We start from the raw sequence: 21758 nt of genomic DNA on the forward strand, positions 1-21758 counted from the left end.
AATAACTGTTTTTTGTTTAAACTTTTCAAATCTGGCTTGCTTCGGAGGGAATCTGTGCACGGCCAGTCCCATCCCCCCGCCCCCCGAACTCCGTCTTTACTTTGTGTTTTTAATGTGATTGGTTTCACAGAAAGCGATTTATCTTCACCGTGGATTCGTGCCAATGCATTTGCACCTGTTGATTAAGTGGAGAAAGAGTGAGTTCGTTTGAAAGTGCATGTAGTGATTACAGTCCTGTTAGCTCGGGAGGATAGCTCAGGGGCAACGTGCTCGCCTTGGAAACAAGAAGACACGGAGCAACCCGGGTCGGCGATCAGAAACCGCTGGGTATTAAGGGCGTTACAAATAACCAATTATAGTACTATTGGACCGTACCGTGCGGCCAGTTGCCTCTGGAGTCTCGGGAGCATTGGGCTGGTTGCCTCTGATTTTTGTTGGCTAACACTGGTCAATTGCTGGCTGCCTTGACTGAAGCAGCCGGCACTGAGCTCTTGTAGTTGGTTGTGTGCGATCTGTGGCATAAAGAAGGCGTGTGGCCTTTCGTTTGCATCCGCGGCAAGCGCCCAGGGTGGAGGCCATTCGCACAGGTGCAGCCCTGGGATATTGTAAAGCAATGTTATTGTTCATTTGTAATGCGCCTATACACGTGTGTGTCTTAAGACACAACAAGACAAGAGGTGCGGGGAGGTGGGAACGATCCTACTAGGCCTTGTACATTCGGATCGCGCAAAGGCAGTTATTTATATATAACGCGCTTAATTTAAACCGCGGATCCACGATTCAACCAGTGTTGCTCAGCATGGTCTTGCTTCCAAGACCCGGGAGTTGCCCCTGAGCTATCTTCCCTTCATTGACGACAAAGGCACATTACAGGCAGTGCAAATTGGAGAAAGTCTGTGCTTGGAGAAAGCAAGCAGCTTTTCATCTTAGCAAGCACGAATTCATCTCTTGAGCTTGATGTCGGTTTAAACTCCTGGCACTCTCCCTGGAATGTGATTAAATGCATGACCTCAATAATCTGAGCCCACATTCCTCGTGAGCACTCATTCTAACCACTGCTTCGTTAACCCATCAGAGGCAATTTGCGTAACTCAGTGTGTTTCGCTCCAGCCAGTTGTTTTCAGTGAAGTGTGTAAAATACCAACTGGATCCAGTGCATCCTGGTCAAGAAAGCACAGGTTCAGAACGGTCAACCCAGTATTGTGTTTGGAAGTTTATATTTAATGGGCTTTGTCTCTCATTGTGTGTTTTTGAAGAACAAGGTGGATGAATGCGTTCATGGTCGCAATACTGGAGAGTGATGATTGAAAGAATATGAATTAATCATAACCACAGGCATTGCTCTGCAGAATCTTCCGGACCACTGCTTTTCAGCCTTTCATGGCGCTGCAGATACCATATGCAAATCAGACTTGGGCACCGCCCTAAAGGGGGCACTTTACCTGAACTGCTAGGTCTTATGCCTTCTGCTCAAGACCACAAGCAACCCTGGTTGCCTTTCAGGCTCGTTGGCCATAGTCGGCGAGGGGCGAGTTTCAATGTGCAGCAGGCTCACACTCAAGTTTGAGCACACCTGTCCCACTGTTGACATTAAGGGAAGTGAAGGCTAATGGCAAAAAGGTGTTAAATTAACCATAACCACTGCCATTGCTCCGGGCAACCCTCTGGACCATTGTTTTTCAGCCTACAATGCCGTTACAGAATACAAAGGATGATATGCAAATCGGGCTTTCTCCCACTGGTCGATATGCAAATCGGGCTCTCTGCCACTGGTCGATGATCCAAACATTCGACACATTGACTTTTTGGTGGCATCAAATCAGGTTCTTCACCCCTTTTCTTGAATTATTTGAGGGACATGGACGCAATGGCTTCAGATCTGAAAAACGACGGTCTTTGCGACAAATCCCAATTGTCACTATTCAAGAATCTTTTTACCTCATGCTCTACTCAGAGCTAAGCTGATCCTACACCCTGGACTGTATGTATAGTTTATGAATAATTGACTGCAGGAATCTCCAGCTTTGGATGTAGGCACGACTTATTCCTTGCAGGACGATCATACCACTCAACTTTTTGAGTATGTGAAAAGAAAGGATATGTTTGTTTAGTGGCGGAGTCCATGGGTGGGTAAGAGAATCGACTGACTTCATGGTGGCTGACATCCACCAAGAGCGGGTGAGTTGAGAGATCTAGGACATATATGGAACGAAACAGTTAGTAAAAGCAGACCATGTGACCTTTCATTAGGGTTTGTTTCTGGTGTGGGTACTGTCTCCCTCATGCTTTCTGCAGAGGGGTTTCAAGGAAGAACTTCAGCTTCGGTCCGAGCCAAAGCTTTGCCGTGGAGTGCACACCTCATTGGACCGGGCCAGAGCCAAGCCATTGGGGATGAGGGGTGGAAACAGAGTGGGGTGCCCTCTCACGATGAACAAGACTTCATCTGACTTTGTTAATGCCCAGATAAACTTCCACGCGTTCCCAGACGGACTACGCTATAACACCCAGATGATTCTATGCAATTGAATTTCTAATTTCTCCTTTCACAATTACTTCTCAATATTTTTGTTTTGTATACATTCAACTTTTTCTTCCATCTTTCATCATTTTCCTTTAGTGACGTGGGGCTGCCTCCCATCCCCATTCTTCTTTCTTTCTGCAGTGTCACTGTTTTTTCTTGATCATTTCCTTTCTTCTCTTTGTCCCTGCTATTCGCTATTCTTGCCATGCCCTCTCGCCTTCTCCTACGTCTTGCACCCTTTCCAGGACACCCTTCCCCTCGCTCCCCGCCACTAGCGTCACCTTCGTCTCCCAGTCCAGCGTCCAGCTTTACTCCTAGGCTCTTTTTTTTGTTTTTTAACTGCCTTCATGACCAGCTTCTCCTGCCTGCTGGTGATTGGCTGCTCTGCCATTTTATCCTGTTCCCCCCCCCCCCGCCCTCAGGCCGCATCACTCCTTGACTGCATCACTGAGCAGGTCCAGTAGAGAGGGGGATCCGTCATCTGAAAGATGAAACATTTAGTTTTTATCAATTCTTTTATTATTTAGTTTTTTATTTATTTGCATTTTTAAAGCACTCACACAGCCTGCGGGCATGGAGGCACTGTTACAGGATTTTTTTTCTTTAGTTGTACAATTGTTTTGTCTTAGTTGCATATTTATAGCACTTAATACCCAGAGGTTTCTAAGCGCGGACCGGGGATCGAACCTGTGTTGCTTCCTGTCGTTTTGCTTCCAAGGCGAGCACGTTGCTGCTGAGTTACCCTCCCCTTTATATTTTATTCACTTTGTCTTTTATACAATTATTTGTTAATGGTTAAAGTTTTAACCAAATGACATATTTTTTTTTTAAGTCATTTTTTACTGGGAAAATGTGATGGTCCATTTCAATTAGAAAAACACATGCAAAGCACTAAACTAGGTCCGATATTAATGATGCCAAGACTCACCCAAGGATAAATAGGATATTGCCCTCACTGGGGTATTTCCTGGTGGGCAGAATAATTCTCATGCATTAAGCCAATTATTTCATTATCTTAGTCCTGGTATGGATATCTCCTAGACGTGTCTACACATTATACCTACCATATTATGGCGATATCGCTCCAAGAAACGTAAGCTTATTGTTGTCTAAGGAAGACGCATACCATCTTCCCCATGGTGTGGTGATATGATGGCGCGTCATGGGCTGGTCGCCCCATATGACACGTGGCGCGTCATGGGCTGGTCTCCCCATTATGACACGTGGCGCGTCGTGGCCTGGACCCCCCATTGTGACACGTGCTGGGTTTATAGTGCAGGTATCTAGGGAGCTGTGGCATTAGACTGTGGACAACGGCCGGCGCAGAGCTAAGGATGAAAAACCGAGGGAAGAGGGAGAACGAATAGCAGAGACTCCAACAGGTGTAGCCAGGCGTGAGGGGGTGCGAGATGAGGCGGAGGGCATGGGGAGAGGGATGGGCGAGTCGGAAGGGAGAGATTAAACCAAATGAAACGCAAACTGATCAGCATCTTTAAAATCTCCTTTACCCCCACCTCTGTATAGCCTGGCACCTACATTACTCCTGAAAGGAAGCATTTTTCTGCATCCTACATATGTAAAAAGTAAGTGATGGGACTCCCCAATCTAGGATTTAAGTGACCCACAGCTCAGACCCAGTAAGGTCCTAAAACTACTCTTGTGCGGGCGCCCAGCCGGGTTTCCCCAACCCTGTTCTATGAAAGTCACGTTTTCCTTGCCCCGTCACGTCCTTTCGATTGTGTGTTTTGCTCTTTTTGTCTCACACTCTATTCTCCCTGGCCCCCGGTGATGATGTTGTTGCCCCCAACCCCTCCTTGCCCCCCACGTGATGTCATTGTTTTCCCCCACCCCTTACTTTGCCACCTGTGATGTTGTTGCCCCTCCCTTTTGGCCCCTCATTATGTCTGCCCCCTTGCTTTGCCAGCTCTCTTCTTTCCCGCTCCCCCGTCCCCCTTGTCCCCTCTTCCATGCCCCCTACACCTTTTCCACTGCAGGAGTTGTCTTGATTCACTATTGTCTCACCATCACCGACCTGTTGCCAATGTTTGTATTTGACTTATGGACACATTGACTTTGGTGCTTCACCTTCTCAACTCTCATGCTGGACCTCCCCGGGATCTCGCACTCAGGGTCGCCCTGAATCCTGCTGTGCCTTTTGTCTTCTTGATTCCGTGCCTGAATTCTCTGTTCCCTGCAACATTATGTATTTTACTGACCTCTGCAACTGAATTTGCTCCCCCCTCTGCTTCTCTGGTCTTTTCACTGTTTATTCGCTGTTCTCTCCTCCCATCCCTTCTCCCTCCCTCCTCCTGCCCTCCCTATTTTTTTCTATGCACTTACTCTATCAGAATTGTCTCTGGACCTAGTATGATATCATCAAATGTTTGACTCTTCCCCCCCCCATACTTGTTGTGCCCTCCCCCCTCCAGCACTATCTGAAATGTTGTCAGGCCCAGTGCGATAGTCACTTGTTGTGTTCCACTCCCTCCTTTCTCCTCCTCTCTCCCTCACCTCTTGTAATATTCCGGCTCTAAAAGAAATGTCGTCATGCCTAGTACGGTAGTCGGGAGTCTGTTTCCCATTTCCTTTCTATCTGTGTCTGTTTCCCATTTCCTTTCTATCCGTGTCTGTTTCCCATTTCCTTTCTATCTGTGTCCGTTTCCCATTTCCTTTCTATCTGTGTCTGTTTCCCATTTCCTTTCTATCCGTGTCTGTTTCCCATTTCCTTTCTATCTGTGTCCGTTTCCCATTTCCTTTCTATCTGTGTCTGTTTCCCATTTCCTTTCTATCTGTGTCTGTTTCCCATTTCCTTTCTATCTGTGTCCGTTTCCCATTTCCTTTCTATCTGTGTCTGTTTCCCATTTCCTTTCTATCTGTGTCTTGGCTCTTGCACTATCTGAAATGTCACCAGGCCGAGTATAATAGTTAATTTCACATACTTGTTGTTCAGGGCCTGTAAGAATGTCATTGTATTTTCCCTTGTTCCCTCCCTTGCCTTGAAGCGCTTTGAAACGTATTGTGTATGGGCGCTATATAAATAAACTATCATATTATATATCTCTACCCGATTTATTGTCTTGTTTGCCTTATAACAACAACACACTGTGCAAATCTGTACTATGTTAACAGTTCTGTTACTTCACTAAAATCTTAATCAAATAAATATAAGAAATGCTTGTATTGCTTAGAGTAATGTTTACAACACCAAGTTCTGCATCTCCGTGTTGCAGTCCTTACTCTCGCGTTGATCCATGTCTGGGAAACCATCAACGTTAGCTCTGCGCCTATACTAGGTATAGAGCACCTGGAATATCACCCATAATTCTGAAAGTAATATCCAGGCAGGATCCTGAACAGTTGAAGGCAAAGATGGTTGTGAAGAGTAGGGAATCCAGAACTGTGACGAGGAAGAGTTGGACTCTGTAATGAAGACGATCAATCAGTAATGGGAGCATTCACACTTCATATCACTTTGATGTCACTGTTCCTATTCTATAGGGCTGTAAGAAGAGGTGTCCAGTCTTCGAGCAACACCTCTCGGCATATAGTGGCTACCAAGAGTGGCTCCCATCAGTACCTTCCTGCCTGTGTTGAACCCTGCATTTCATTACGTATAAAGGGTTTCAAATAATTTGTGCTTGTATAGAGATGAGCCCACGCTACATAACAACCCCTAGGGGACAGGGCAAGCAGGATCTCTGTGGGGGTGATGCACCCCCTTACGGGACAAGGAATCCCCAGGTAAAGCTATTACCATATCCCACTATAAGTCCAAATCTTTGGTGGATATATGGGTTTGAGCCATAACATAATGTGCAGGTGACTGGCTTGGTTTCTGACTCCATAACACCCACCTTTGAAGACCAATTGCATCTCCACTCTCATTCCAAGAAGTAAGTTAAAAGTCCAGAATCCCATGCAGAAGCATAGAGAGCCAGCCTGAAGGCGAAACACAGAAGCCTACGTTAGAGCTCAGAGAAAGGGACGTATCCCTTCCAGGAAGAGCCTGGAGGCAGGACCATGCAGAGAATGTGGTGGGTGAAGGAAATGCTGAGTCCCCCGAAACTGCAGAGTGCAGCAAGATGGGGAGGCAGCAGAGCACGCAGCTACCTAACCAAAGGAGAGCATGCCAACGCCGAAGTACTGTCGGACAGAGGCAGGAGGAACCAAGCAACAAGACCTAACCACACAGACATCAGAGTACCGGTTCTGTGATAAACAGAGAAGACACCTCCCCGAAGAGCACTGTTGCAGAAGAACAGGAACGCAGCAGACCAAAGAAATCGGGAGGAGGGTGGGGAGGCACTGAGATAGCCCACAAGGGTTGCGCTTGAGAATACAGCACAAGGGTTAAAAGAAATCCGAGAAGCTGGAGTGTGACGAGGAACAGAAACACTCACAGGTGTGTGAAACCTCTGAGTATTCTCTCAATTAGACCTCGGGAATCCCTTATTCAGGTGGCCTGGGGAGGGCTAGCGCTCTCAGATCCCAACCCTGGGGGTGGACGAGTGAGGGAGGATCACCTCTGTAGAGCCCGGGTTTGTGCTTGGGAGAAATACCCCAGGAGAGACGCAGTACCTCACCGCAGAAGGAGAGGAGGATGAAGTCCCGGAGATTTTCTTTGGGTACTCTAAGTTTACCCCCCTACCTCCTAATAAATCTTCCTTGTCTAAACCCACAAACCATCCACTTATGGTAAACCTGTTGAGAACCCAAACACCACTGCCGTAGGAAACTACATCTCCCAGGATCCCTGTCTGAATACGCCCAACAATTATTTGTCACATCCCTCTGATTGTTCTTTCCCAAAACCCCAGTATACCACGACAACACACTACCATTCCCACAAATTCCTCTGTTCTGGTCACAATATTAATCCCGATCACTCCCGTTAATTTCACGAAACCTACCTATCTCACTCTTCTGAGGTCACTAAAACCCCTAGAGCGAAAAATGCCATTCCTCATGTCACTCCCCCTTTTTCATACCCAAACTCTTCTCCCTACACGAAAGACACCGGACTAACCACCTAATTGAATATAACACTTTTTCCAACGCGAACCCTTTTCCACCCCATGATGAAAAACGGACTAATGTGAAGACTGCTTTACTGACATGTCCCAACCCAAGGTCAGGCAAAGTCAGACAATTAACCAAAATCAGACACCTGACGGCCCTTTCATTTTCTCCACAGGGTTAAAAGGTGGAGCCAGAGAGCACACTATGAGCAAGGCAGACCGCATTATGTGAGGGCAAACTCAGCATGGCAGTTCAAGAGGAGGAGAAAGAAGACGCAGAGTGAGAGGATGACAAGGAGGGAGTTGACCTTGCCCTTTCCGATCACGGCCCGTGAAGCCTCTGCAGAAGGAAACGTAAGTCTGCGAACAATAGCCAACGTGCATTGCCACAGATGTCAATGGTACGTAAGACCCTACTCCACTGACTACCTACGCTGTCTCAGTGGTACCAACCTTGACTCCAAGAAGAAAGAAAGCACAAGCAGTTCATCACAGCCAGTGAGTCAAATGGAGTGGCGATAAGGAACTGAACTGTGTTAATGAAAAAGTAGCCGAGGGCTAATTTGAACTTTGAAAAGCTGCAAAATAAACTTGAAGCTAGTGGGGAGAAACCAGCCATAGAGGAGTATGGCACCATGTCTGTGCTCATGCAGGAAACTCTGGGTGATTATCCGAAAGTAGAAAACTACGACAACCAGAAGGTCTTGGAAGAGGGCGAAAGGAGGGTCAAAGTGGTCATACAGGGGTCTCGTAAAATCCTCTGTACCATCGAAAGTCTTTGACCGACAGCGAACTGTGAAAGCTAAGGGAAGTGAATCCTGCATGTTGAAAACTAGCACATGAACGGTGTTTCGTAGAACGAAGGGAACCCGGAAAAGAGGGTGTACATGAACAGTGTGTTTTATAAAAGGCGGAAAGCTTGAACCCGGCAGAGGGAAGCCGACAACCAAGGGCAAAGGTTGAATAACCTGTTTATAAAGACATTAAGAAAAGGGTGAGCATTGAAAGACAAGGGGAAGAGAAGTGTCCGAGCCCAGCCGAGGCATATCCATGAGTGGAAAGGTACCACCCAAAGCATGCTGGAAAAGAAACTGTCTTGTTAATTTGTTGCATACGTCTGATGGGTCAGCGCCCAGAAGAGGGGGACCTAGGGGTGAAGCTATCACCCAAGGTGTTAATAGAATAGAACAGAACTGTGTGTGTGTTTGTTGGATACATGAGGCCATGAAGGCAAGAGACTTTTTAATGCAAAGAGACTTTACCGTCGAAGAATCCGATAGCCGGAATGGAATTGTCAGCTCGTGCTGAGAAAGCTTCAGCGTGTGCTGTACCGGCTGGAACGGAAATGTCGGCTCGTTCTAAGAAAGCCAGAGCGTGTGCTGTGCTCAGGAAGGCTACCTTGTCCCTGCTGAACGTGGGGAAGGGATACCCCTGACAATCACATCCTGACTTATTATTTCAGAACACTTCTTCCTTTATTGAAACCTCTATCCCACACTTCTTTTGTATTTAGCGTAAGGCTTGGCAATAGGTTTTTCTTAGTATAGATGCTCTTTATTTTGACACAACGCCACTAGGACTGCCTTATTTCTATTTGATGGTCGACGCTTGCTCCCATCTTAGATTTAGGTTTAGCTTAGGCGTTTTACCAGTCTGCATTAATAGTTCAATAAACACCCTTGAACTGTGATCTTTTGTGTCTGTCTTTACTGTTTCCACCATGAGTTCCTTACAAAGGCCTTTGGAAAGCTTGTGGCTAGTGTTTTTAAAGCTCTGGAAAGGCTTGGGTTGAAGTGAGTCCGGCAACAGACCATTGCCTCAGCGATCCTGACAGGGCTAGAGATGTGTCAGTCTGGTGTCAATAAATAGCCATAGAAAATACTATAAGAAATAGTACAGGTCTGTCTGTTCAGACCTTTGGTTCTCTATGATGTTTGCAAAGAAGGGGAGTTTGTTAATTGGGACTTATGACGGCGTGATCTATGTTCCTTAGTTCAACTCCTAATGCTTTGACGGGGAGATTCCTGCATGTATGCAGTTGCGGGCCAGTTTCCCCAACATAGGAACCTCCCTGGGGCATTTCAACTAATCAGATACACAACATTACTTGATGCACATTTGAAACTTCCTATAATATTGTAATCATGTCCATTGTGAGGCTTATTGTTTATATCTGATGTGACGAATCGAAAAAATTGGTCACTCTTCCCGAAGGGGCACCCCCCTTGTGAGGCTAGGGAGGTGAGCCCCCTCTGCAGGGGTCTAGGCAAACCGAACACACTGTGGCCTACATGGGATGCTCTCAAAACTCAGAACCTTTTGAACACCAAGACTCGGGCGAAGACACCCATAATCTATGCCAATATCTAACAGAAAAAGAAGAGTCTCTTTAAATTTAAGTAGCCAATTTACTAGGACAAGTATGTTAAATAGCGTACACTTGAGAGAGGAAGGAGAGAGAGAACAAGAACGAAGATTGTATACGCAGGCATGGGAAGGCCCGTGCTGCATCACCCATGGAGGAGGCAGCGCTAGCAAAAGCCCACGAGTTTGTAACTCGCCCAATACTACAGACTGGGATGCCAAAGCCACGGCGCAACCCCAGTATGAGAAACCAGCAGAAGACTGGGACACCATAGCCATGGCACAACCCCAGCACGTGAAACTGCAGGGCAGGAACCCGGAGAAAGACTGGGATGCTAGAGCCACGGCTGAGCCCAAAGGAAGGTGGTGGCGAGACCACGAAAGCCTCGTTGTGGACAGCCGGTCCCACAACCATTGCCAATACCACAGTGCATAGTGAACAACGGGATGTCTGGCTCCTCAACAGAATACCAGGACACTGAGGAAAAGAGAGAAGACCGCAAGGAGGAAGACGCAGACAAAGAGAAGGTGACGGCGGTCCGAGACACAGAGAAGGTCTTGGAGGAACGAAAATCCCAAGGATGTTTTTCTTCACAATAGAAGGTTACTGGGAGAAGGGGAATAACGGGAGGTTGAGAAGGGATCATTTACTGTGCAGTCAACTCGTCTCATTGGAAGTCATGAGACAAAGTTACAATTGAAGCAAATGAACTTGAATTGTTGGAATACTAGAGTGAGAAACATTGAGATTCTGAATATTAAGGGAAATGATCAATCGAGAACAATACCCTGGGAAAAGGGAAAGTGATTAGATAATTTGTGAAAGAAGTGCACAATATCAAGAAGAGAAAGTATTTTGAGTCAGAGTTCAGAGGAACTGGACAATTGGGCAGAGTGCAAGGCAAAAGTAAGCTTAGCTATAATTTCCTTGTTGTGGCATTTAACACAGTTTTCAATGTGTACACATCTTTTATGTGGGTTGCTGTACTTATTGTGCTTCCTTGTTAATATGTATGTAATTTCTTCTGTTTATCGCTCTTCTTTCAATGCGAGTATAAAACATGGTCTCTTCCAAATTACAGACATCTTAGAGTGAAAAGCTGTAATTGAACAATTCTTCACCAATACTATAATTAATGGCTTACCCATCTTTCCTTTTACTGTGACCGGAATTTTTTGCAATATCCTCAAGGCTGGTTGGCTGACACAAGAGGTAACATGCTCCGTCTAATGATTCTTCATCAATAACTGTAGGTGTTGAGGATTATCAGGCTTTTTACATTTCTATATTGCATCTTTAAGGTGATAATCGGAACAATATGTAAATCCTCATCCCCTCCAAATGTAAGACTATTACCTGATTTGACTATTATGACTGGGCCCAGAACTGGAAACGGGGACCCCTCCACGCCTGGGGCAGATGCCTACCCAGGCAAAGGTCAGAGCCAGCCCTTTCTCGTAGGCAGGGGGGGCCTTAGGTGGGGCCCAGTCCCTGAAACCTCATCATGTGCCTTGAATGTTGCCACTTTCTGTCACACAATGCCTCACAGTACTTGTCCTGGCCAGAGTTCTCTTTTGCAGGGGTGCAACCAAGAAAACCCAGACAAGAACCAGGGGCGTGGCATCGAGAACAGAAATGGACTCTCTTTTTTGTTTTGTTCTTGCCAAACCGAGATGAGACACCCAACCCCCTACCTACCATCCTCAGGAGAATGGTGGGGCAACGGAAAACATAAGGATAGTGAGTGAGGGAGACTGCCGGGGAGCAGGAGGGAAAATGAAATCCTATCCAAACTGATTGGAAGCAAAAACCACCCGCACATGAAGAAATCCCATGTGGAAATGAGTAGCATGAGCACCTTGCTGCTACCCTGCAAATGGCGATTAATAGGGGGCAGGGCTAAACAGGGTTTTAAAGCTTTATACATGTGTAACCCAGCCTCTGGGCCAAAGAATGGCCCACAAAGTCAGGTGAGCGCTGGAACAATGGAGGAGGGGAGAGGAAACTAGGAATAGAAAAGTATGAAAGGATAGTGAACGAGAGGCATTGTGTGGGTTTTAGGGGTGAGGTCCGGAGGCGTGGACTGGAGGCGGACAGAGAGACCAGGCAGTTGGAGTGTTAAAGAAGGGAAGGGTGAAGGTGGTGTGGGATGAAGGTGACCTATCGGTTGTCGGAGAGTGAGTGGTGTACCAGTTGAGTGTAGTGTGGTGAGAGAGGGGTGTAAGAGATGAGTGAGACCCTAATGCCGTAGGGTACCCAGCTCGCACCTGACCAGAAACTGATCTTTTTAAAAACAAAAACCCTTTAACCCAGCCACCAGTAAGGTCAGTTGATGGATTAAGGGCCCTCTGACAACACTTTAGCTTAAGTATCATGTTTTTCTGTGCTCTGTGTAAGATGCGTCTTCCCCATTATTTCCTACGTGTTTGTTCAAAGTGTGTTTTTTTAATGTCTTTTTATGTATGTTTCTTATCAACAAATGTTGCACCTCTTTTATTTCCAACACAATTTTTGTGCTTTAATTCTCTTTTTTTAATTTGTGTATCCTTCCCAACCTACGGAGGCTACATGAACATGTAATTAGAATTAATATCTTTGTACTAATAATTTGTCAAATCTAGTTATTTCAATGTTTCATTCATTTGTTCTCGTTGCGTGCTGACATGCAACACATGACCCACGTGGTGCAAGGCCATTGATTTGTTGCTTTCTCCAAAGCTTGCAGACCTGTGCTCTTTTATGCATATTACTCTGAATCGTTCTATTTGATCTTTGTGAGTTTTTTAAAAAAAATGCAAACAAGGGACACCTTTTCAGATTTTTATGTTTTAAAAGAAAATGTTTACATTGATTGGATGCCAGTGCTCTTTCACGAACCTAGGAGTTGGCAGTGGTTTACTGTGTATTGTATTGTATTTGTCATTTGTAAAGCGCCCACTCCCATTGGCATGGTCTTAAAGTGCTGTAGGTTGCCCATGGGGGAACTGAAGTCCAAAATATGAGCAGTTCGTCAGAGGGTATTGCATGCGTGTGTGCATTTGGCCAATACAAAGGTGGATAAGGTAGGCCGCGTCCCTATTGGCTACCCGTGTCGAAGAGGCAGGTGGATGGGTGCTGTGAGATCTTGGTGGAGAGGCAGCGAGTGCAGGAGACGTGATATATGTGTATATCCAGGGCGAAGTGTGCTGTGGGAGATAGCTGCATGCTAATGGCAATGTGTCTTCAGCTAGCAGTGCATGATGGCAAGATGGCAACTGTGTGCCGGAGGGGTGGCCTTGCCTTCGGCTTTCTTCCATAAGCATGAGGTGTGATAAATACCCATGGGTTCAGGCTGGGGTTTTCCCCCCATGGATGTAGATTCTTTATTGTGGACTGCTGGGGGTTATATATACAATTTGGCCGGTTGGATTATCTTTTGTTGTTTACCCTCTAGCAATTCTATCCCATTATTGCTTCCTGCTTTTGTTTTTGCTCGTTTTATGACCTTTCTACAGTACCCTTTTCCATTCGATTCTCCCCCACTGAGTGCCAATTACCCATTTCTGTCCCTGGCGTGCTCGCTTTTGTTTAGTCACCGTCTGCTCTCTTGGGCAGTGATAGAAGTGTTCCCAGAAAGTAGTGTTGCTGTACAGAACAAGCATCAGGGCACCGACCAAGGCCCTAGTAGTCCCTACTCCAACAGGAACGTCCACACCTGGCCGTGGCTTTGCAGGAGGAAAGTGCTTGTGCAGCCGGGGTGCTCATAATTGCAGTGAAAAGACCATGCACACCCTCACCCCATCTGGCAGCCCGAGGAAAAGGGTCACAGCTGTCACCGTCTCCAATGGCAGACGCTGACAGCCAGTGCCCTGCACAGTGTAGGTGGCCCGGCGCCCCATGATGTGCTTTTGGGAAGCTGTGTGCTTGCGGGGGTCGGTGCACTCAAAGTGGATTGACCTGAAGCTATGATCCTGTGAACTGCCTTCAAGCCTTATGTGGGCTCAGTAAAGGGGAACATCTGTGGTGCATCTCCCTGGGTTACTAAAGTGTGTCACTTGTGTGGAATGCCCCGTCCCTTACTGGCAGGGTTTTTAAATGTATATGTCCTGAAGGCCAAAATGGACGCCCTGCCGCAGATGTGGCACCCGGTGTACCTGGTTGCGGCTTTTCCTGCTCCCTCCACAATGTGCTAGTGGACTAATAAATCTAATCTCTGTTGTGTATGAAAGTTCCTCTTGGGTGTGCTGCCCTTTGGTCAATGAGCCGACCATAACATGTATATAGGGTATAGCTCAATGATAGAATGATTGTATTGTGAACACTTGACAATGTACTTAACATCTTGACGTGGGCTGCATCCATGTAAATGTCCAATGGACAGCGTGTATTATGCCATGTGGTCAGTGTCTTGTCGCCTGTTTCATTTTATACCCTTGGTATGGGATGTTGTGACTTAAGCCCGTGCCCCGGGCTCGTGCCATGTGACGCAGTGCGGCACCATGTGACTGATTCAATAAAGGGCCGCTCGGTTTCCCGCTCGACAGTCATTTGCCACCAGACTCCTGCCTCTGCATGTTATTGCAGCACAGCGCCAGCCCTTGAGCCCCGAGGCAGAGGGCCTGCCCTGCAGAGCCCTTGAGGACAGTGGCATCCAGGGGCCACCCAACAATCTTCTGAGACTAACGAAGTGGACTATCTTGTTGGGACCGATCAGCAAAATCGTATACTCTGCATGTGATTTAGAGGCGAGGTAAGATTAAAATGGCGGAGTGCTTCAAACAAGTGACGCAGTCACGCGGCATCGGGATAATGCACACAGCAGGCCACTATTTACATAGCTGCATTCAAGCCAATTCATCTGCTTTATAATCGGCATTGCCTTTTTTTTTCAGACCGAATATGGGAGCTGTCTTTTTCATATGAAGCACAATACGTTTCCAAATTGTGTGCAGAACCGGTTCACAGCTTTTGTCCGTCAGATTGTGGGTAATGGGTCTGCTATTTTATGCGCTGTGTTTGAAAGGAACCTCAGAGGCGTGATTTTGAATGCAAATTAGGGTCTTGAAACCTATTACAGAAAAAAGTAGAAGAAAATCTTGCCTTTCAGTTCATTTGTAAGACGGAAAAAGCTGTGAAATTATATTTGTCAAAGTATGTATACCGCGGGTCCGATAAATCAGCCACCACATATGCTGCATCTCTGCCGGGGATCATCCTTCCCCGCTGTGTCAGTTACCTCTTCGCTGTCTTGTGCGCATCCTGATCAACAACCACCTGGATGATCATTCCGTTATGTGGATGAGAGCAAACATGGTCACCTTCCATAGGGGGCAAATTGCTAATCAAAGACTTGAAACCTTGATGCCTGTGAGGGCAATAAGCCCAGTGTGATCAAAATGAGGCGAGTAGTCACATTGAATGCATTTGTCCTTCAAGGGCTGTGTTCCGCAATCATGCACACTCCGGCCATGGTTTATCTAGGGTTCTTGTGGCGCCATTATCTACCTTTTTTGACTCATTAGTGCAGGGTTCTGGCTCCCGCTTCGTTACTCCAACTTTGTTTTATCCCTAGAAATATTCAAGATTCGGGCATAAGGCAGTTGTTATGCTATCGAGTGATTACACCAATTTTCGTTGGCACCAGGTCTTCTATTTAAAGAATTTGCAATCCGTGTCTCGAAACATGTTCCAAAGATAGCTTTCCTTTGTGATATGGTGCACACATGTACCTCTATACCCTTAAATTGGCAGGACATCCTTTCAACAGAAACTGAATTAATTAGAAGACCACAACTTTGGTTAGAAAGAGTCGGATACTGCAGACCGCCTAATTCTTCCACATTTCATCGTCTGAAATCGCAGACGCCTCAATAGGGTCTTGTTCCCAGAAGCATTCTGAATGCAAAATGCATTTTCCTAGTCTTTATCTTGGTAGTGTCTTACCATGTAAACCAGACATTGATTTGTGGCCATCAGTAGCAAATGGTTTCCCTTAGTTCACAGTAGCCTCTTGCTCTAGAAAACTCTCCACCAATGAGTGGCAGAGGCCGATTTTTGTGCCGGGGACAGGTGGCTCCGAAGACGTCACAGGGTTTTCTCAATGCTTCCAGGTCACTAGCAGATGGCAACATTTTTTTTAGTGGAGGGGCATTCATATTTCCCCTAAATAAGTGTGAGCATAGCAAGGGACACCGACATAATGGGTTGAAGTGGTGCATTTTACATAATGTTTGGAGAAAAATAAGATAAGTGTACACAACTTGCAAGTGCAACACATGAAATAATCCAATAGATCCCTGGTCACCAACAGTACATAGGAGCCTTTTCCAACATTTTCAGGATGCCCATGTTCACAATATGCTACTATTTCTATGGTAACACACATTGGTGTGTTGGCAATATTTGACAGCATTTAGACTGTAACATATGTTCAGGATTTTGTCCAAAATGTCAGTATCCTCACTGCAAAACATTTCTATGATGCTGTACACACAATGTATGCCAGCATTCCCAGTATAAAACTATATCTGTGAGCCACCAATGCTGTAACGCTTTCACGACGCCACGCCTACAATGTATGCCTGTATTCCCGTATTCATGTTGCAGTCACAATATAGGCCAGAAACCCAACTGCAAAACGTTGCCATGATCCTGCACCCACAATATCTGCTAGCCAGCAGTGTATTTGTCCCTTAGAATATATAATGCCTGCTGGCCTAGAGACCCAAGCTACTCCTCACTAATGAGGCCCAAAAAGGCTGAAACCTGTCTGGGGTTGTTTGTGGTCTCTTGCGGAAGGGATGTGAACTAGCAGTTCGTCTGGACTCCCCCTTTTGGGGTGGGACCAAGCCTGATTTGCATATGATCTTTCCCCTTCTGTAATGGCTTGGCAGGCAAAGAACGATGGTCTTTGGGGTTGCCCAGAGCAATGCCAGAGGTTAAGATTCGATCTAAACCTTCCAGTAATCAATCCAGAGGTTAAGATTCGATCTAAACCTTCCAGTAATCAATCACCCTTTTTGTTTTGCTATACCCACAATATATGAACACATTCACACTGTAAAACCTTTTCATGATGACAACCTATGAGAGAAACGCCTCCAAGATGCGGTGTATGCAGCCCTCTCTCCTGCAATGCAAACACAAGCTTTTGTACTTGCATTGACACGTATACACTCATACATGCATGCACAAGCACTCATTAAAACTCTTGTACACACACACACACCTAACCCCCCCCACTTCCAACCCCCCCCCCCCCTCCACTGTGGCCGCCTTGTCGTATAAGAAGGCATATGCACAGGCTAGCTGGGTCTGAACTCAGTTCCCTAGAAAACCAGAGCAGGCGTGAGCAGAGTGTGTGTGTGTGTATGTGTGCGCGCATAGCAGCTGCGGCATTGTACCGGAAATAATTGCCACCAGGACTCGAAAGCGTAGAATGGTTCAACCCTAGAGGCATTAGTGGGGGTGCACTGGGGACACAGGCAGTGGCCACCACCATCCTCTCCATGGCTACCACTTCCCCCAACATACGAGCATGCAAAAGCTGGATTCTCATTAACCGGGATGGGAAATGTGAAGTACCGGAGTAACGGAGGGTAGGCTGCCTCAGCCCTTATAATTAGCCACACCTGACTACAGTAATTTGATGATCAGATCTCCCATTGTGAGCAAAGCAGACTGGACAATATTCAGAAGGGAACGGTTACTGCCGACATTAGCAGATAGTAGTTATCACAAAAGTAACATACTGGCCCAATTCGAAAGGGTTTGGGCATCGAAAACCAGTGCAGATAATGTATTGTCTTAGTGCCCGTTTTTTGGAAAGCTAAGGTCACGGTATTCGGCTTCATTCAACCTAATTCGCTAAGGTGCTGTAAACACTTTCTCGGCAACCTTCACTAGACTATGTTCCCGGCGAATTCTAATTTTTTGCTTTCTTATTTGTTGTTTGGATTAGTCAGCTATGGTGTTGTGTCGATGCCCAGATTGCCATGGGTAGAGTTAAATCATTTTCCAAATAAAATACATTTCCACTTGCGACTTTCCATTTTTCAATTTTTATATTTTCTTGCGTGCCAAAATAAATTTCCTTCACACTACGTGTCTTTTTCAAAATATAAATATATTTATTTTATATATTTCTCATAATTTTGTTCCATTCACTGATTTTTACTGTATCATTTTCAAGTTTTATTCTCTCCAATTCTATTCTCTCACGCCGACCTACACGTGTTTCACCTTAGTTACTATCACTAAGGATCTTCAGGAGAGGTTCAATTTCTATTTTCAATACTGTAGATTTAGCTTTGCCACAATTCAATCATTTATTTTTTGGCGCTTCCTTTGACTTTACTTCTATTTCCTTTTGGTGTATTAACCCTTGATTTTTGAACTGATCCGCTTGTCACTTTCAATCTTCTACACTGGCGCTAAGGTGACCTGCACATTTCTCTGCACCACTGACACGGATTTCCTGGACAGCCCCCATGTATACAGTAGTATAGGAGCTTGCTCAGGGCACTAATGGATGATAGGGTTCCATCTCCCACATGGGAGCAAACTGGGAGCCTATTTCATAACCTCACTCGAGGTCTGTCATTGTGAAATGTTAAAACGAGAACACATTATTTCTGTCCTTGTTTGGAGACTACAAATCTAAGCGTTAGTACATTCTGCTACCTTCCCACTTAAAACAAGCATGACAAATATATTCTTTAAATCAGCACTGTAGAGCATTGCACATCCCCCTGCCCCTGTTTCAAGCAAACACAGAGGAGTGCTGTTGCTTTCTGTACATTTCAAAGCACATCTCCTTTGTGAATTGTTGATGCGCTTTAAAATGCACAGAAGCACCCCTTCCAACCCTTGATATGCTCACCTGCGCAAAGGTGGCATGGAAAAAGGGCACCTGAATGTGTGCAACTTTTTTTTTTGGGCAAGCGTAGGAGACACACTAGTGCATACTATTAATTGTGCCCGAAACCGTTTTGAGATTTGGGCTCGTTTCGTGTTATTTGACAAGAAGGTAACATCTTGCAACTTCATGTGAAAAAACAGTTGTATTAAGTATTAACAAGTGTTGATATAACAATGAAATGGACTCTTTGCATTTTGTGTATTAGTGTTAGATTTGCCTCCCTGTTAGGTACAACATTTGATGTGAGCAGGGCATAATGTAACATGCTCATCATGGTTGGTCATGCCACTTAGATAGCTCACAGGAAAGTACTCTCCTCTGACATGGGGCAAGCAGACGCTCCCAAGCTTCACAACCAGCAGAACTGACTCAGCCTTTTATCCTTCTGAGGTTGATAAACCAAGCACCATTAAATTGGGCAATAGCAGCTATAATTGGAGCGCTTGGAAGCGAGCTGAACGCGGCTTGAAGCACAAGTTCCAAACCTGACGCTTTCTTTTCTCTTAATACATGGTTCCATTTTGTTGTGGGAATACCGATCAGTAATCCTATACACAACATCCGAATCTGTCTTCGGTTGGCGAGACTGATAACTGACGCAAAATCCTGTGTTTTGGTTCACTGATTTTAAGAAGGCCCTCGCAACACTCTTACCAGCTTCCTCCAATCTCTAGGGCACACTGTGGTCTTACATATAAGGAGAACATCAAGAGAAGTGGCGAGGAGATGAAAGGCTCTATTGAGGTCAGCATTAGGCCTACTTTAAGGCAGGCTGCACTCAGATGACCAACCAACCTGCAAATTCCTTGCAGACACCAACAGTCTACACCTCGCCCCTTCATGCCACCCAGTCTAGAGCGGGCTCCATGGAGTCTCTCATCTCCGTACCACGTGCAAAATCTACCATCTCCAGAGCATGTTTACATATATATATTGCAAACGCTGGCAAGCTAGCAGGCGACGTTTATCAATGCAGGGATTTCCACCACCTTAATCTTTATTTCTTCCAGAGGCGGTTCTAAGGAGATCTGGGAGTCCGGGGGAGGCTATAGCCTCTGGTCTTTTGATTGTAGCCCCGGATAGAAGCTCAAGGGCTACAACCAAAAGGCTAGCTAGCCCCGAGGCCCGACAGTCCCGCCATTAGCGTAGCCCCCTAATCTTTTCCAGACCTAGCAACACCCTTTCTTCACCAGCCTCCTCACTCTCCTGAGCCATAACGAACAGCAGTCTGGGGCCATCGTCCAAACCAGCCTCTGACGCAGCACATGGGTGTCGTATGTCTGAAATATGTGCTGCACACTCCATTATGCCCCGTGCAATGGCAGGGCTGTACCCGAGGATCCATTCATGTGCACTTAATATCCTCCCACCACACTGATCAGTCTTTCACCATCCCCGCTTTGCCCAGTTCTCTGGGCGTGGAACCGCGGCAGCCTCCCTGCAAAGTTACATTGACTCTGCTTACGGGAAGGAAATCCTCCATTATTTATTCAGATGCATTGTGCTTCTTGATCCGGAACCACTGATTTACCAATATTTATAAAAGATCATTGAACTCCCCATTTCATAATTGTAAGCCCATATGAGACACATTGCAGGCTGATCTTATAGCATCAGACACTGCAAATATGTGAGCCCCAGAGAACGCTCAAACCAGACACCCTAGTACAACACCTTAATGAGTCCGGCTCAAAAGGGAGAGGACTGGAATAAACTACTACATATCCTGCGGGGTTCAGCTATAACTCGGGAAGGATCATTTAAGCTAGAGTGTAAGGATAGAAAACTAAATGCGTGGTAAAGCCAACTCTAAGGTGCAGATCCAAGTTCCCCGATGTAATGTCAAAGGTCCCAAGAAAATGTCCTTGCCTGGACAAGTCCTTTGCTGATCCCACTTTCTTAACTCCTGTTCGGTGTATTCCAGGTTCGGCGCCCACTATTCCACTCCAAGGCCGATGATCCAGATATTGGCAGGGGCGAGCAATACTCTGCCGAACTCACAGGCCTGCAGTCAATGGATGAGCAAGAACCTCCAAAAACTGGAACAGAAATTCTGCGCCCAAAAGAATCTCTTGCGTCCGCCCAGCTGCCATCAGTAAAATATTTGTTGTAAAAAAGGAAAAATCTTGTGGTAATGGAGGCCGCAGAGCAAACCACGGATCTCCACAGGAATGTAATCCTACTTATTACTTGTCCAGCTAAATCCTCCCCCACCTTTCATCCTCAAAGCGAACTGCATCATGGTGATCAGGGCTCAGGTATACTCATGCCCGAACTTCATTATCACCCTCCACGTGCTAGAGGAAGAACAACAATTGGGGAGGCTGCAAGGTGCGGCGCATGTAGCTGGTCGAATGGTCTCCCTACTCATAAAATGGTAACCAATATCTCATAGTTCAATAACTTTATTCTGTCCCCAAAAGTTGAAAGGAACCTCCTTCATGATGCTCCGTCTAGCCTTCATAGGTCTAAAATCTGCATCTCTCACCTGTCTGCAGGACAAAATACAAAGAGCACTGCCCAACTGGATTTGCTGTTTGCCTTAAACAGACACCAGCCAATTTGTGGTTCCAAGGACAAAATGCAAAAAAGAGAGCCAGAGGGTTATCGTTAAGCGCAAAAACCTTGGAACTCACCACTTCCAATCCTTCTGTGCATATCATACCTCATGCATTTTAAAAAAAAACTAGAAACATTGATGTTTCTAAATCACCCTGAAGCAATTCTTATATATGTATGGTGCAGCATAACCACAATATAACCTTTCACTGCTGCATAGTGTTGGACAAGGCCAGCACCCTGGACATGTCAAGAGTGGCTGGAAACCCCTCCTAGCCGGCAGTGGGAAGCCAACCAAGGAGAGATCCAGTGCCAGACCTACCGTGAGGGAGATCATGGCAGCTGAGAGGGCCCCAAATCCTGTCGCCCCCCCCCCCCCCTTGTACCAGTCTGTTT

The 21758-nt window shown here is 46.0% G+C and overlaps 1 protein-coding gene across 2 annotated transcripts in view; it reads left to right on the forward strand.

The window, feature by feature from the left end:
• The window catches only part of CTNNAL1 (catenin alpha like 1), a 989054-nt gene that overhangs the window by 402306 nt on the left and 564990 nt on the right, over nt 1-21758 (forward strand). The gene's annotated exons all lie outside the window — the stretch shown is intronic.

The sequence above is a fragment of the Ambystoma mexicanum genome, chromosome 5q, assembly GCF_040938575.1.
Source record: "Ambystoma mexicanum isolate Mex_15411 chromosome 5q, UKY_AmexF1_1, whole genome shotgun sequence".
NCBI classification, from domain to species: domain Eukaryota; kingdom Metazoa; phylum Chordata; class Amphibia; order Caudata; family Ambystomatidae; genus Ambystoma; species Ambystoma mexicanum.